This window comes from Pongo pygmaeus, chromosome 3 (assembly GCF_028885625.2).
Source record: "Pongo pygmaeus isolate AG05252 chromosome 3, NHGRI_mPonPyg2-v2.0_pri, whole genome shotgun sequence".
NCBI lineage: Eukaryota > Metazoa > Chordata > Mammalia > Primates > Hominidae > Pongo > Pongo pygmaeus.
In genome coordinates, this window is record NC_072376.2 from 202,216,803 (window position 1) to 202,233,487 (window position 16,685).

Sequence of the window (16,685 nt, forward strand, 5' to 3'; positions counted from 1 at the left end):
CACCATGCCCAGCCCTTATGTGATTTCTTTGAGCAGTGTTTTGTAATCCTCATTGTAGGGGTCTTTCACCTTCCTGGATGCTGTATTTCTAGGTATTTTATTTTTTGTGGCAATTGTGAATGGGATTGCCTTTCTAATTTGGCTCTCAGTTTGCTTGTTGTTGGTGTATAAGAATGCTAGTCATTTTTGTACACTGATTTTGTATCCTGCAACTTTGCTGAAGTTGTTTATCAGCTGAAGGAGCTTTTGGGCAAAGACTATGGGGTTTTCTAAATGTAGAATTATGTCATCTGCATACAGAGATAGTTTGAGTTCCTCTATTCCTATTTGGATTGGCTTTATTTCTTTCTCTTGCCTGACTGCTCTGGGTAGGACTTCCAATACTATGATGAGCAGGAGTGGTGAGAGAAGGCATCCTTGTCTTATGTTGGTTTTCAAGGGGAATTCTTCCAGCTTTTGTCCATTCAGTATAATATTGGCTGTGGGTTTGTCAAAGATTGCTGTTATTATTTTGTGGTATGTTCCTTCAATACCTAATTTATTGAGAGTTTTAACATGAAGGGATGTTGAATTTTATCAAAAGCCTTTTCTGCATCTTTTAAGATAGTCATGTGGTTTTGGTCTTTAGTTCTGCTTATGCAATGAATCACATTTATTGATTTTTGTACGTTGAACCAACCTTGCATCCTGGGGATGAAGCTTACTTGATCATGGTTGATAATCCTTTTGACGTGCTGCTGGATTTGGTTTGCCAGTATTTTGTTGACGATTTTTGCATCAATGTTCATCAAAGATATCGGCCTGAAGTTTTCTTTTTTTGTTGTGTCTCTGCCAGGTTTTGGTATCAAGATGTTGCTGGCCTCATAGTATGAGTTGGGGAGAAGGTCCTCCTCCTTCATTTTTAGGAATAGTTTCAGTAGAAATTGGTACCAGCTCCTCTTTGTACATCTGGTAGAATTAGACTGTGAATCCATCCGGTCTGACAATATCTTATTTATATTTTACAAAGGCTACTCTGGATGTTGTATGAAAAAGTAGACTGTAGGATGCAACATTTGAAGCAGGAAGATCCACCCTCTACAATTTCTCTGCTCCATGTATTTCTGGCATCAGCTCAATTTAGATTTTTCTCTTCTGCCACCCACTGAAACTGTGCTTAGTCACAGTCATCTGTGACTTCCAGTTTGCAAAATTCAATGACCATTTATCATCCCAACCCAGCTGGACTCTTGACAACAGTAATCAACTTAGTTAACGACTTTCTCTTTCTAGAGACCAATTATTCAATTGATTCTAGGTTATTTTTTTCTACGTATACCCTCATTTCTTAATGATCTCAAAATTTCAGTTTTAAATAACCATCTGCATGGTAGTTACTCTGGATTTATGCCTCTATCCTATGTTTCTCTCACTCCTTCAAACTCCAGGCTTAAACTTCCAAGATCCAACCAAATATCTCCTCTTGCATTTTAGCAGGCCTTATAGGCATTCAAAACTTGACATGCACTTGACATCTACTTCCTTCCCAAATTTCCTTCTCCCGCAGACTTATGCACTTCAGGTGATGAACTCTCAAGTTCCTCCATCTAAAATATTAAACAGCTGTTCTTTCTCTCTCATCTACCATCCAATACATCAACAAATCAATTATCTGACAACATCTTTACTTTTGAATTAGTACCACCATAACCAAAAGCACCACCATCTCACTTGAATTATGGGGACAACTTCCCTGAAAAGGCTTCCTACTTCTATCCTTTATCCATATTAGTTTATACTTGGAACAACCAGAAAGATATTAAAAGGTAATTGGAATCGCATCACGTCTCTGAAACTCATCTAAGTTGTTTCATCTTACTTAGAGTAGGAGTCAAAGTCATTACATTGTCTTTCATGGCCCTGCTCATTCTGGCCTCACCACATTTCTGTAGCCGACTATTCTCTCTCTAACTGATCTTGCTCCAGTCAAATCAGAATTGTTTTTAAACCCAGACAGCAAGTCTTGGTACCTGTTGTTTCTTCTACTTGGTATGTGCTTTCCCCTCATCTTTTAGGTCTTTGTACAAATAATACTTGGTAAGGGAAGGACTTTCTTTGATCACATTATTTAAATTTTCCTACTTCTGACATGTACTATGTGTATTCTCTGCTATAGTTTTCTCTGTCATGTGCATTATCACTCAACAGAAGACATAATTCTGTTTGTAAGTTTGCTGTAATTTTTCCTTGTTATTTGTATCTCTCAACAAGAATGGGAGTTTTAACATGGAGAAGGAATTTTTCTATATTGTATTCTCTATTGTATTCCCAGCACTTTGAAGAATGTATGGAAAACAGGAAGTTATCAAAACATATTTGTTGAATAAATCATGGGAAAATATAATTTATACAGAAAAGAAACTAATGATAGGATGCTTGGTGACAACGATGGTCATGGGGTCTTATAGAAGATAAAGGGCTTGAAACAGCAGTGGAGCAACCGGCTTCTGATGTTAGTAATCTTTGGTTAAGTAAAAGGAAAGGCAGATCTGATGCCAAACTTAGGTATGTCTGTTGTTTTGTGTATGAAGATGAGAAACTGTTATTCAGATTGCTCCCGTTTCTCAGGGAAGCATACGGCAAGGTCATCAACTGAGAGAAATTATTTATAAAACCTTAAAAATCGTAGGCATATTGGCTGGGTGCAGTGGTTTATGCCTGTAATCCAAACACTTAGGGAGGCTGAGGCGGGCAGATCACAAGGTCAGGAAATCGAGATCATCCTGGCTAATATGGTGAAACCCTGTCTCTTCTAAAAATACAAAGAAAAAAATTAGCTGGGCGTGGTGGCAGGTACCTGTAGTCCCACCTACTTGGGAGGCTGAGGCAGGAGAATGGCATGAACCTGGGAGGTGGAGCTTGCAGTGAGCCGAGATCGTGCCACTACACTCCAGCCTGGGTGACAGAGCAAGACTCTGTCTCAAAAAAAAAAAAAAAAAAAGAATATTCTCTAAAGCCAGTAAAAACATGAAAAGCTACACAACAGTATCAGTAATCAAAGATATGCAAATTAAATTCAAAATGGAGATATGACCAGCCACAATCAGAAAGCAAGAAGAATCAGCCTGGTAATACTAACAAGTATTGGCAAGTATTTGGACGAATAGGGAGTCATACATCACTGGTAGTGGCTTAAGTTGATAAAACCAATCTCAAAAAAAAAAAATCATAGTTATATAATAAGAAATGGGAAAAATTTAAATCAGTGGGGAAAATATCTTTTCAAGTGACAAGGTAAAATTATGCATGAAGTAGAGGAAAGTATTTCAGATTGTAGTGAGGCAAATGTATAATGCAGAGACATTGCAGAGAAATTTGTCTTGGGCTACCAACATAGAAGTTACAGAAAAGAAGGAAGGAAATTAAAAATTTCTAGAATGATATCATTTAGGAATAATATTAATTTACAATTACTTTTAGTGAATGGTACATGTCTTAGTCTTCTTGGGCTTACGTGACAGAATACCACTGACCAGGTGTCTAAAACAACAGAAATTTGTTTCTCCCAGTTCTGGGGGCTGGGAAGTCGAAGATCAAGGTTCCGCCTGCTTTGGTTCCTAGTGAGGACTCTCTTTCTTGCTTGCAGATGCTGTCTTCTTGCTGCATCCTGGCCTTTCCTCTGTGCTTTTACAGAACGACAGCAAGAGAGCTCTATAATGTCCCTTCTTATAAGGGCACTCATCTTATCTCACCAGGCTCCCACTCTCATAATCTCAACTAATAATTACCTCCCAAAGCCCTATCTTCAAATATCCCACTGGAAGTCAGTGAGAGGTGACAATGTGCTAGCAGCCCTCGCTCGCTCTCAGCACCTCCTCAGCCTCGTCGCCCCTTCTGGCCATGCTTGAGGAGTGCTTCAACCCACCCCCGCTGCACTGTGGGAGCCCCTTTCTGGGCTGGCCGAGGCTGGAGCCAGCTCCCTCTGCTTCTGGGGAGGTGTGGAGGGAGAGGCACTGGCAGGAACCGGGGCTGCACATGGCGCTCACGGGCCAGCGCCAGTTCTGGGTGGGTGCGGGCTCAGCAGGCCCCACACTTGGAGCGGCCGGCTGGTGCTGCCAGTCCCGGGCAGTGAGGGGCTTAGCACCCAGGCCAGCAGCTGTGGAGGGGGGGGCCAGGTCCCCAGCACCACGAGCCTGCCCACGCCATGCTCGAATTCTCACCGGGCCTCAGCCACCTCCCCACAGGGCAGGGCTCAGGACCTGCAGCCTGCCATGCCTGAGCCCCTCTGCGGTGGGCTCCCATGTGGCCCAAGCCTCCCCAATGGGTGCCACCCCTCCTCCACGGCACCTGGTCCCATCAACCACCCAAGGGCTGAAGAGTGCAGGCGCGCAGGACTGGTGGGCAGCTCCACCCACAGCCCTGGCACGGGATCCACTAGGCAAAGCCAGCTGGGCTCCTGAGTCAGGTGGGGACTTGGAGAACTTTTATGTCTAGCTGGAGGATTGTATATGCACCAATCAGCACTCTGTGTCTATCTAGCTTGGGGTTCATGGATGCACCAATCAGCACGCTGTATCTAGCTAATCTGGTGGGGACTTGGAGAACTTTTATGTCTAGCTAAAAAATTGTAAACACGCCAATCAGCACTCTGTATCTAGCTCAAGGTTTGTAAACACACCAATCAGCACCCTGTGTCTAGCTCAAGGTTTGTAAATGCACCAATCAGTGCTCTGTGTCTAGCTAATCTAGCGGGGACTTGGAGAACTTTTATGTCTAGCTAGAGGATTGTAAATACACCAATCAGCACTCTGTGTCTAGCTCACGGATTGTAAATTCACCAATCAGCACCCTGTCAAAATGGACCAATCAGCTCTCTGTAAAACAGACCAATCAGTTATCTGTAAAATGGACCAATCAGCTGTCTGTAAAATGGGCCAATCAGCAGGCTGTGGGTAGGGTCAGATAAGGGAATAAAAGCAGGCTGCCTCAGCCAGCAGCTGCAACCCACTGGGGTACATTTGCACACTGTGGAGGATTTGTTCTTTTGCTCTTTGCAGTAACTGTTATTGCTGCTTACTGTCTGGGTTCGCACTGCGTTTATAGGCTGTAACACTCATCGTTAAGGTCTGCAGCTTCAGTCTTGAGGCTAGTGAGACCAGGAACCTACCAGGAGAAATGAACAACTCCAGAGAGGAAGAACGAATAACTCCACATGCACCCCCTTAAGAGCTGTAACGCTCAACGCCAAGGTCTGCAGATTCACTCCTGAAGCCAGCGAGACCATGAATCCCCCCAAAAGGAAGAAACTCTGAACATGTCCGAACATCAGAACGATCAAACTCAGGACGCACCATCTTCAAGAACTGTAACAGTCGCCGCAAGGGTCCCTGGCTTCATTCTTGAAGTCAATGAGACCAGGAACCCACCAGTTCTGGACACATTAGGACTTCAACATATGAATCTGGTGGCAGAGTGGGGGGAGGTGGCAGCGGGTGGGGGAGAGGTGGATATGCATTCAGTCCATAACAGCATACTATGTATTTTCCTTTTTTTTTTTTTTTTTTGTGAGGAGTCTTGCTCTGTCACCGAGGCTGGAGTGCAGTGGTGCGATCTTCGTTCACTGCAAGCTCTGCCTCCTGGTTTCATGCCATTCTGTTGCCTTAGCCTCCCGAGTAGCTGGGACTACAGGCAACTGCCACCATGGCTGGCTAAATTTGTATATTTAGTAGAGACGGGGTTTCACCGTGTTAGTCAGGATGGTCTTGATTTCCTCTCTTCATGATCTGCCCACCTTGGCCTCCCAAAGTTCTAGGATTACAGGTGTGAGCTACCATGCCTGCCATATGTTTTCTTAAAAATGTAGGGACAACTTATAGACATGGATATACTGTAAAGAGGATAATCAGGAAATAAAAAGAGGAAAAGAGAAGAGAAATTATTGTTACCAGAAACCCTGCATTGAGTTGATTATTTCAGGTGCTGATGTTAGCACTGTTTTCCTAGAACCTACAACTCAAGGGAAGACAAGTTGAGATAGAAGGAGGAGGAGGAGAAGAAGGATGAGAATGAGTAGCAAGAGAAGGAAGAAGAGGAGGAATCTATCAATTTTTACAAACAAAATTTTGATACTGCCATTGAATTTAAAGAGGAAAGTTTTGAAAAGAAAGGACTTACATTTGAGGTATTGGGAAAAATAAATAATTTTAACAAGTTATAGACTAAAAATAAATGGTTGAAATCAACATTTCTCATAGCAACGCTTGCTAATATTTGTGTGTTTGGTATTACTTTAAATCTTAATTCAGAGTAGCCTCTTTTTCTCTTCAGCATCTGAGATTATGTGGTGTATTTTGTTTTGTGATGACAGTACAAGATCAGACCTCAGAGAGTCTAAAGGCAAGCTTAAATGAATTGTTCATTTGATAGATTCTCACATATCATTGGTTTCAAATGGTCTTTAGCATAATTTCTTACCATGTTGTGAAAATTTAAGACCTAAAATTGTGGAATTTCCTGGATCAGTCTATTTATTTCTAGAATTGGCCACAAAGCAGCTCAAAATTAAGCCTTCAAAGAAAATATAAAAACATTGTCAGCTGGGCATGGTGGCTCACACCTGTAATCCTAACACTTTGGGAGGCTGAGGCTGGCAGATAACTTGAGGTCAGGAGTTTGAGACCAGCCTGGCCAACATGATGAAACCTTGTCTCTACTAAAAATACAAAAAAATTAGCCAGGTGTAGTGGCAGGTGCCTGTAATTCCAGCTACTTGGGAGGCTGAGGCAGGAGAATTGCTTGAACCTGGGAGGCGGAGGTTTCAGTGAGCCAAGATTGCACCACTGCACTCCAGCCTGGGCAACAGAGTAAGACTCCATCTCAAACCAAAAAACAAAATTGTCAAGCAATTGAGGGAAATTTTTGCTTGAAATCCTTGAGAAAATTGCCCTTTAGCCCAAAATTGACATATTTAGTCAAATTTTTAAAAATTTAGTCAAAAAAGAAATGCATGATGTCTGTAAATTTTTAAATGGATTTTCCATCAAGTGTCAGCTGCGAATTGAATAAAAGTAGAGACTATTTACTGAAGATCTCCATGGTCTAAAGTCTGTTGATAGGAAGTTAAAGTGAATTTTTTTTCTACAAAAGAAAGTGAATAGTGTTGTACATTCTTTAGTCCTCAGAGGTTGATACTGAAGTTGGCCAATTATTTTATCCATGTGGAGAAATATTTTAATATAACCCAAAGATTATAATTAGGATACTGTGCATAAAATACTTTGAAATAATAATGTTGAGGGTCAGAATGAAATTTGTATTGTTAGTAAGATTTTTAAATGAAATATTTTAAATAGAAAAGTGGAGAAAAAATATGAAACATATATCACAAAATTTAACAAATGTGAGACCCTTGACATGTAAGCTTCAGCTATTTTTTCATAACTCAGACACAGTTCAAATCTTCTGAAAATTCCTCTCTTATTGTATTTCTTCTCTTTCACACATTTGTAAAACTCTTTTTTTCCAATTGTTTTAGTAATACATTTTCTTATGTAGCTCCTTAGGAGGTTTTTAAGTTGTCAAATTTCATTTTAAATTATTTAATTTTTTTGACATGGACAAAATTGCATATATTTATGTATACGACATGATGGTTTGATATATGTATACATTGTAAAGTGGCTAAAAATAAAAATAATTAACATATGCATTACCTCACATACTTTTTTTTGTGCTGAGAATACATAAAATCTGCTGTAAGCAATTTTAAAGTATACAGTATATTGTTATGAACTATAGTCATTGGGATGTGCAGTAAATGACTTCAATATATTACTCTTATCTAACTGAATTTTGTGTCCTTTGACAAACATCTCCCCAGTATCCCCTTTCCCCAGCCTCTGGTGACCACCATTCTCTCTGCTTCTGTAAGTTCAACGTTTTTATTCCACATATAAGTAAGTGAGATCACACAGCATTTGTCTTTATGTGCCTGGCATGTTTCACTTAATGTAATGTCTTCCAGGTTTATCCATGGTGTTGTCAATAACAGGGTTCCTCATCTTTTTAAGGCTGAATAGTATTCCATTGTACCCATACCACATTTTCTCTTTCTTTCTCTGATTTCAATGGTTTGCTTATTTATTTATTTTAACTTTTATTTTAATTTCAAGGGGTACATGTGCCGATTTGTTACATGGGTAAGTTGCATGTCACAGAGGTTTGGGGTACCTGTCACTCAGGTAATCAACATAGTACCCAATAGGTAGCTTTTCAATCCTCACCCTCCTCCCCACTTCCAGTCCTCAATGATGCCCTGGTGTTTATTGCTCCTTTCTCTGTGTCCATGTGTACTCAGTGTTTACCTCCCACTTATAAGTGAAAACATGCAGTGTTTGTTTTTCTGCTCCTGTATTAGTTTGCTTAGGATAATGGCCTCCAGTTCCATCCATGTTGCCATAAAGGACACAGTCCTGTTCTTTTTTATGGCTCTAGAGTATTCCATGGTGTATATATACCACATTCTCCTTTTCCACTGCAATGTTGATGGCTGTCCAGGTTGAGTCTTTGCTACTGTGAATGCTACTGCAGGGAATGTAGGGATGCATGTGTCTTTATAGTAGAACAATTTATATTCCTTTGGGTACATACCCAGTAATGGGATTGCTGGGTCAAATGGTAGTTGTTTTCAGTTCTTTGAGAAATCTCCCAACTGCTTTCCTCAGTGTCTGAACTAATTTATACTCCCATCAGCGGTGTATACGTTTTCTCGTAACTCCACAACCTTGCTAGCATCTGTTATTTTTTGACTTTTTGATAATAGCCATTCTGACTGGTGTGAGATGGTATCTCATTGTGGTTTTGATGTGCATTTCCCTACTGATTAGTGATATTTAGCATTTTTTCATATGCTTGTTGGCTGTATGTATGTCCTCTTTTGAGAAGTGTCTGTCCATGTCCTTTGCCCACTTTCTAACGGGTTTTTTTTTTCCTTTTGCTTGTTGATTTAAGTTCCTTATAGATTCTGGATATAAGACCGTTGTCATATGTATAGTTTGCGAATATTTTCTTCCATTCTGTAGTTTGTCTATTTACTCTATTGATAGTTTCTTCTGCTGTGCAGAAGCTCTTTAGTTTAATTAAGTCTTACGTGTCCATTTTTTGTTGTTGGAATTGCTTTTGGAGTCTTCATTATGAAGTCTGCCAGGACCATTGTACAGAATAGTATTTCTTAGGCTTTCTTTTAGGGTTTTTATAGTATTAGATTTTACATTTAAGTCTTTAAAGCATCTTGAGTTGATTTTTGTATATGGTGAAAAGTAGGGGCCCAGTTTCAATCTTCTGCCTATGACTGATCAGTTGTCCTTGCACCATTTGTTTAATAAGGAGTCCTTTCCCCATTGCTTGTTTTTGTTGATTTTGTCAAAGATGAGATGATAGTAAGTGTGTGACTTTATTTCTGGGTTCTCTAACGTGTTCAATTGGTCTATGTGACAGCTTCTGTACCAGTACTATGCTATTTTAGTTACTATATCCTTGTAGTATATTCAGGCTTTTTGGTTACAAATGAATTTTAGAATAGTTTTTTTTTCTAATTCTGTGAAAAAAATCTCATTGGTAGTTTGATAGGAATAAACAAGAATGAATCTGTAAATTGGTTTGAGATGTATGGCCGTTTTAACGATATTGAATTTTTGTATTCATCAGCATGGAATGCTTTTTCATTTTTTTATGTCATCTCTGATTTCCTTCAGCAGTGTTTTGTAATACTCAATGTAGAGATCTTTCACCTTCAAGAGAGCCTGCTGGAAGAAGCACAGTTGACTGGAGCCCTGGTGCTTCCTCTCTGGCCCCATCACTGCATTTGCACAAAGCCCAGACACTTCCCCAGCGGTTCCCAGTCAGCAACTGAAATAGCTAAGGGTGCTACTGTGCACCAGTCTGGAGCTGCTTTCCAGTGCGCCACTTTTGTTTGGGGAACCCCAGTTGACCTGGGTAAGACTGTCTTAGAGATACTCTGTCTAAGCCTCTTCCTCACTAATCATTCCCTCCCTCTGTCCTTTCACAGGTGCCAGCCCTCCTTCTTGGCTGTGAGGTTCTCTCTGCCTACTCCTGCTCCTTCCCTCTTTGTCTTTCACAATCTTCTCCCCATAAACTTCTCACCAGTCTCACTCTGCTTGGTATTTGCTTTTCAGAAGAATGAACAAATATATCAGCTTTTTGCTTCTCTATAACATGATTTGAAAGTAAGGAAAACAAACAAACATAGTTTTCATTGAGATATCTAATGGACAAACTGTTATTAATACTATAATAGCCAATTCTAATATTTAAGCATCTTAGCATAATTAAGATTTTAGAAACACATTGCTTAGTAAATTGTAAAGTGTCCTAGATATCTGAGAAATCAATATCCTTATTTTCATGAAAATATGGTTATTTGTAAAAACAAAAATGATTAGGTATGCATAACTTAAAAGTTTACTCTTTTGTTATTTTCTATTTTACTTATTTACTTATTTTTATTGGCAAGTTACAACTGTATACATTTATGGGGTACAATGTGAAACATATATACACATATATATGATATACATACACACACAAGCAATGTGGCATGATCAAATTGAGCTAATTATCATTCATAACTTCACTAACCTATCATGGGGAGACATTTGAAATTTTATGATGAGACATTTGAAATTTTCCTTTAGTTATTTTGAAATATTTAATACATTATTATTTACTATAGTAACCTTGCTGTGCAATAAATCTCAAAATCTGTTACTCTTGTCTACCTATAACTTTGTACCTTTTGATAAGCAACACTCCATCTCCTCTCTTTCCATGGCTGGCATCTAGTAACCATCATTCTAGTCCCTGGTTCTATGAGTTCAACTTTATTAGATTCCACACATAAGTAAGATCATCCAGTATTTGTCTTTCTGTGCCTAGCTTACTTCTTTTAGTACAATGTTGTTCAAATTCATCAATTTTGTTGCAAACAGTGGGACGTTCCACAATTTTCAAGGCTGAATAATATTGCTTTGTGTACATATACTACATTTTCTATATCCATTCATCCATTGGTGGACACTTAGGTAGTTTCTGTATTTTTTTATACTTTAAGTTCTGGGGTACATGTGCAGAACATGCAGGTTTGTTACATAGGTATACACGTGGCATGGTGGTTTGCTGCACCCATCAATCTGTCACATACATTAGGTATTTCTCCTAATGCTATCCTTCCACTAGCCCCTCACCCCCCAACAGGCCCTGGTGTGTGGTGTTCCCCTTCCTGTGTCCATGTGTTCTTATTGTTCAATTCCCAATTATGAGTGAGAACATGTGGTGTTTGGTTTTCTGTTCTTGTGTTAGTTTGCTGAGAATGATGGTTTCCAGCTTCATCCATGTCTCTGCAAAGGACATGAACTCATCCTTTTTTATGGCTGCATAGTATTCCATGGTGTATATGTGCCACATTTTCTTTATCCAGTCTATCATTGATGGTCATTTGGGTTGGTTCCAAGTCTTTGTTATTGTGAACAGTGCCACAATAAACATAAGTGTGCATGAGTCTTTAGAGTAGAATGATTTATAATCCTTTGAGTATATACCCAGCAATGGGATCACTGGGTCAAGTGGTATTTCTGGTTCTAGATCCTTGAGGAATTTTCACACTATCTTCCACAATGGTTGAACTAATTTACCCTCCAACCATGTAAAAGTGTTCCTATTTCTCCTGTTGTGAATAGCACTGTAAAGAACATGAGAGTGCAGATAGCCCTTGGACATATTAATTTGGGGAAAAGGTTAACAAAGCATACCTCTTACAAGGGGTTAAAGTGTGCTGTGCCAAGTGCCTTTAGTCTCAGTTACTTGGGATACTGAGGCAGGAGGATCCCGGGAGCCCAGCTTGAGTTAGAGTCTAGCTTGGACAACATAGCAAGGCATCATCTCTTTTTTAAAAAGTATATATATATATATATATACACACACACACACACGTATACACACACATATATACACATGTGTACACACATATATGTATACACACATACACACATGGATATACACACACGTATGCATACACATATATACACATATGTACATACACGTATACACACATATACACATATGTATATACACACATCTATACACACATATATACACATATGTATACACATATGTATACAAGCATACACACATACGTATACACACATACACATATGTATACATGCATACACATGTATATACACATATATATGTATACACACATATATACATATGTATACACACATATATACACATATATACACACATATATACACATATGTATACACACATATACACATATGTATACACACATATACACATATGTATACACACATATACACATACATACATACGCACACACATATATACACATATGTATACACATACACACATATATATACACACACACAACTCAGTAGCAAGAAAAAAATAAACAGATTAAAAAATGGGCCAAGGACCGAAATAGAAACTTCTCAAAAGAAGACATACAAATGGCCAAAAGGTACATGAAAAAATGCTTAGCACACTACTCAGTAGGGAAATGCAAATTAAAACCACAATGAGATATCACTTCACACCTGTTAAAGTAGCTTTTATGAAAAAGATGAAATACAACAGTGATGAAGAGGAAGCTGAAAAAACAGAATTCTTTTACACCATTGGTGAGAATGTAAATTAGTATGTCTATTACGGAAAATAGTCTGGAAGTTCCACAAAAACTAAAAACAGAACGACTGTGTGACCCAGTAATCATGCTCCTGAGAATATACCCAGGATTTAACCCCTTAATGTAAATTACTTCTTCTAGAAACAGTTTGTCTCTCGGTAACTTGAGGAAGTATGAAGATCAAATGAAATGATGTGAAGCTGAGATCAGCTGGGTGGAGTCAGGAGAGTGGTGTCTTGGCAATGACATTCCTCTGGGCTTTGAAAACATGTCAAGTTGCCCATCAAATTAAACACTCAGTGAGGGTGGCAATTCAGAAGCCATCTTCATGGCCTTAGAATCACCAGATTTCAGACATCAATGTGTAGTGTCCAGGTGCTAAACTTGCGCATCCTTATACCATGCGAGTATTCTGGCCCATCTGTGTGAGGGAGACCTAGAATACACAGTAACAAATGAGATTCAGATAAGATGTTACAAAAATAAAAAGAGAATCACCTAACTTAGTTCCAGGAATGCAGAAAATAAATGGTGCTATTTCAGGAACTGTTCCTTTTTTTAAGAATATAAATTTATGTATATAAAATGGAGGATGGATTATTTGTTATACATCATGTCACACTGCCGTTCCTTGTTCATCTCTCATTCCTTGGAAGTAATATTATTTGCTCCCCCTATACATCTAAATTACTACTACTTAGTAGTAGTCAAATATTATTTGCTTCCCTTATACAACTAAAATATTATTTGCTCCCACTATATGTCTAAATTACTACTATTTAGACAATAAGAAGGATTGGACTGATGGTCTTTGAAATGGCAACGTTGTGTAGAATTCATTTGATCAAGTTTATTGAGTAGGGCTGCAATTCAGGATGGAAAAGAAAAGCCATGAGAAACATGTCCCACAACTGACAATGCTCTGTCAGCTTCTCCAAATATTATAGCAACTGAATGAAAAAATATTTTATAAAAATAGCAAGTTACTCATTCATCATCTAAATTAGATGTACAGCAAAGGAGTTCATGCAATTTCCTGAGTTTATTTGGTAAGTATAAAGTAATTTTGTATGACAGACATCTATTTGCCTTGATACATCACTATAATTATGAAGTTACATTTTAAAGTATATGGCAGTGAATTTTGAAAAACACATAAACATTATAGAACGAGACCTAGTGAGGAGAAGTCATAGGGGACACTTATTTTACTGTCATTGAAACTAATGTAAAAATGACAGTAACATACAGAAAGAAATTCTGCTTACTCTTTCATTACTATAATGGATAAAATTTTAATTGCCTGTTTTTCCTTGAAATGTAAATATTTATGAAACGTGAAATACTCTGTAAAGAAATTTTAGCTTAACAAATATTAAAAATGAATTATTTACAAAAGTAATTTTGTCCTTAAATATAGCCGAAGCATTTGCGTAGCTGAAAAATAAGATTCAAATCTCTATGAACAGATGATTTTATATGTACATATGTAATTAATATAAACTCAGAAATTATACTAAGACCATAGTTCAAAAAGTAAAGTCATCTATTATGACGACTGAAGAATAATAATTTTGGAAAACATTATTTTATAGCAAAACATTATTAATAAGATTAACCTAAAAATTATTTCTGCTTTCCCTTAGGCTCTACATTCTTTTTAACACCATTAACATAAATTCCTGAAATTGTAAAGAACAAAATGAATTTTATAAAATGCCATTTATCTCTCTCTAGAGTAATGGTAAAAGTCCAAATAAATGAGCTAATAGGATTATATACAATTTCTTTCTAAAAACACAAATGTAGTTTTAAAGAACTTTTAACTATGTGCTCAAACTATATAATTCTTGTCTATTCATCTATCCAAAGTATAATTATAGCAAGTAAACATAGTGACTTCGATTAATTATGCCTAATTTTGAGGAAGAAAAAAATGTGTCTTTAATGAGTTTTAAATTAAACTAAACTCAAATACACAAATCAATGTTATTTTAACTAAATAAAAAATGAAAATAAATGTACCCCAAATTCTGGTTTGTTAAGTTCAAAAAAAGTAATATATTGACAAACGTCATAAGCTTAATATACATTGGGTGCATTTAACTAGAGTAATATTTTTAACAAAGAGAGGGTAGGTTGTCCATAATGTTCATTTTACTGAATGGTCCGTTACAATGATGGCATTATAAATATGTATGTGTGTGTGTGTGTGTGAGAGAGAGATAATTTTTAGGCAAAATTCACTTCAAAAATTGCTTGCATTGAAATATAAACACTTTACTTATTAAAGAGCTCATTTTTCTTTCATTTGGATCATATTATTTTAAAATTATTTCAAACATAGTAAAATGCTGTCCCACCTTCAAAACATTTAAAAGCCCATTTCAGAAGAAAAACAGCAGGACAAATAGATAAATGATAGATAGATAGATAGATAGATAGATAGACATAGATCATGTCTTAGTTTGTTTGTGCATTGTCATAGAATAGCACAGACTTGGTAATTACAAAGAATAGAAATGTATTTCTCATGGTTCTGGAGGCTGAAAAGTCCAAGATCCAGGCACCAGCATCTGGTGAGGACTGTCTTGCTGAATTCTTACATGACGAAAGGCAAATGGACAACAAAGGGATGAATGCTGTGTCCCCACATGGCAGAGGAGCAGAATAGTTGTTTTTTTAGTGGAATGAATCCATTCATGAGAGCAGTGTCTCATGACTGAATCACCTCCCATTAAACTCCATCTCCCAACACTGTTGCATGGAAAACTAAATTTCCAACACATGAATTTTGGGGTACACATTCAGACTATAACAGATATATATATATATATATATATATATATAAAATACATATATTATATATATTATATATATATCTTATATATAAAACAGATTATATATATATATTCCCATTTATATATGGAGAGAGACACAGAGATAGAGAGGGAGGGAGAGAGAGAGAGAGAGAAAGAGAGAGACAGAGAGACTGACAAAACAAAAAATGACAGTGACCTGATTAGCAGGTCAGAAAAATTTTAAAAAGACAGTCTCAAGATCTGAAAAGTCACAAATGTTTGGAAAAATCATAGATGTTTAGAAAAATCAATGTTTGGATTCACTTAGTATGAATTCCTCAATACCACTAATAATTCAGCATTGTATAAAAATGATGTTAATATAATGGCTCTGAATAACAATGTACATGTTGTGTAGTAAGTTTGGACAATTTAGAAAGCTTTCCTCTACCCTAAATATCATATTCTTAACTATCCCAAAGATGAAGAATTTTTGAAAAGTGAAGGCCTTTCACTGAGTGAGAAATTAGATTGACTTTGAGAATGCTAATCAAGATTAAGGAAGACGTGCGAAGGTCATGGAAATGACGGGCTGTCACACTTGGCCAGACTTGGGTGCTTGGTGCAGTGGTGACTTTGACATGTGCCGTCACTGAGCTACCCTTGTATCCAGCCCTGCAACTGTGTTCCTTTCTCTCATTAATTCCAGGGGATGGGGTCCCCTCAGCATTGAATACAACTACTTATTAACATCTTAAACAGCGTCATGGTCATTCCAGTAATTTAAACTACTTACTCAAGAATTTGTGGCTATTTCTGTTCTTTTTTCACCTCATTTGAGTCTCCTCAGTGTCACAATCGGAACTCTTTATCTCTTCAATAACTAACTAGTTACAACCAGCCACAACAGTCCAATCTAAATCATCTTTTTTTTGCCAAAATAAGTAGGGACATCTATTAGCTCCTTTGTTTCTTTTTGATTTTGCTTTTTTCCTATTGTTTTGTTTTGTTTTGTTTTTCTTTTAATATCTTAGCTTCATCCCTTAAGTATGTATCCCCATTCTAAAAGTCCTTTTTATAAATTCTTCTCAAAGATTTGGGGCCCTCATGCAGAGCCCTTTGTGCCTTATTCTCCAGCAATGGAACTTCGGCATCTAGAGATTTCAAGGTGAGTGTATTGATTC

The 16,685-nt window shown here is 37.5% G+C and overlaps 1 long non-coding RNA gene across 2 annotated transcripts in view; it reads right to left on the reverse strand.

Annotated features, from left to right (window-relative positions):
• Nucleotides 1-8,102: 8,102 nt before the first annotated feature.
• The window catches only part of LOC129035486 (uncharacterized), a 36,962-nt gene continuing 28,379 nt past the window's right edge, over nucleotides 8,103-16,685 (reverse strand). For both annotated transcript variants that reach the window (XR_008502200.1, XR_008502201.1), the window contains one exon: nucleotides 8,103-13,136. This is a non-coding gene — a long non-coding RNA (uncharacterized LOC129035486). The remainder of the gene's footprint in view (nucleotides 13,137-16,685) is intronic.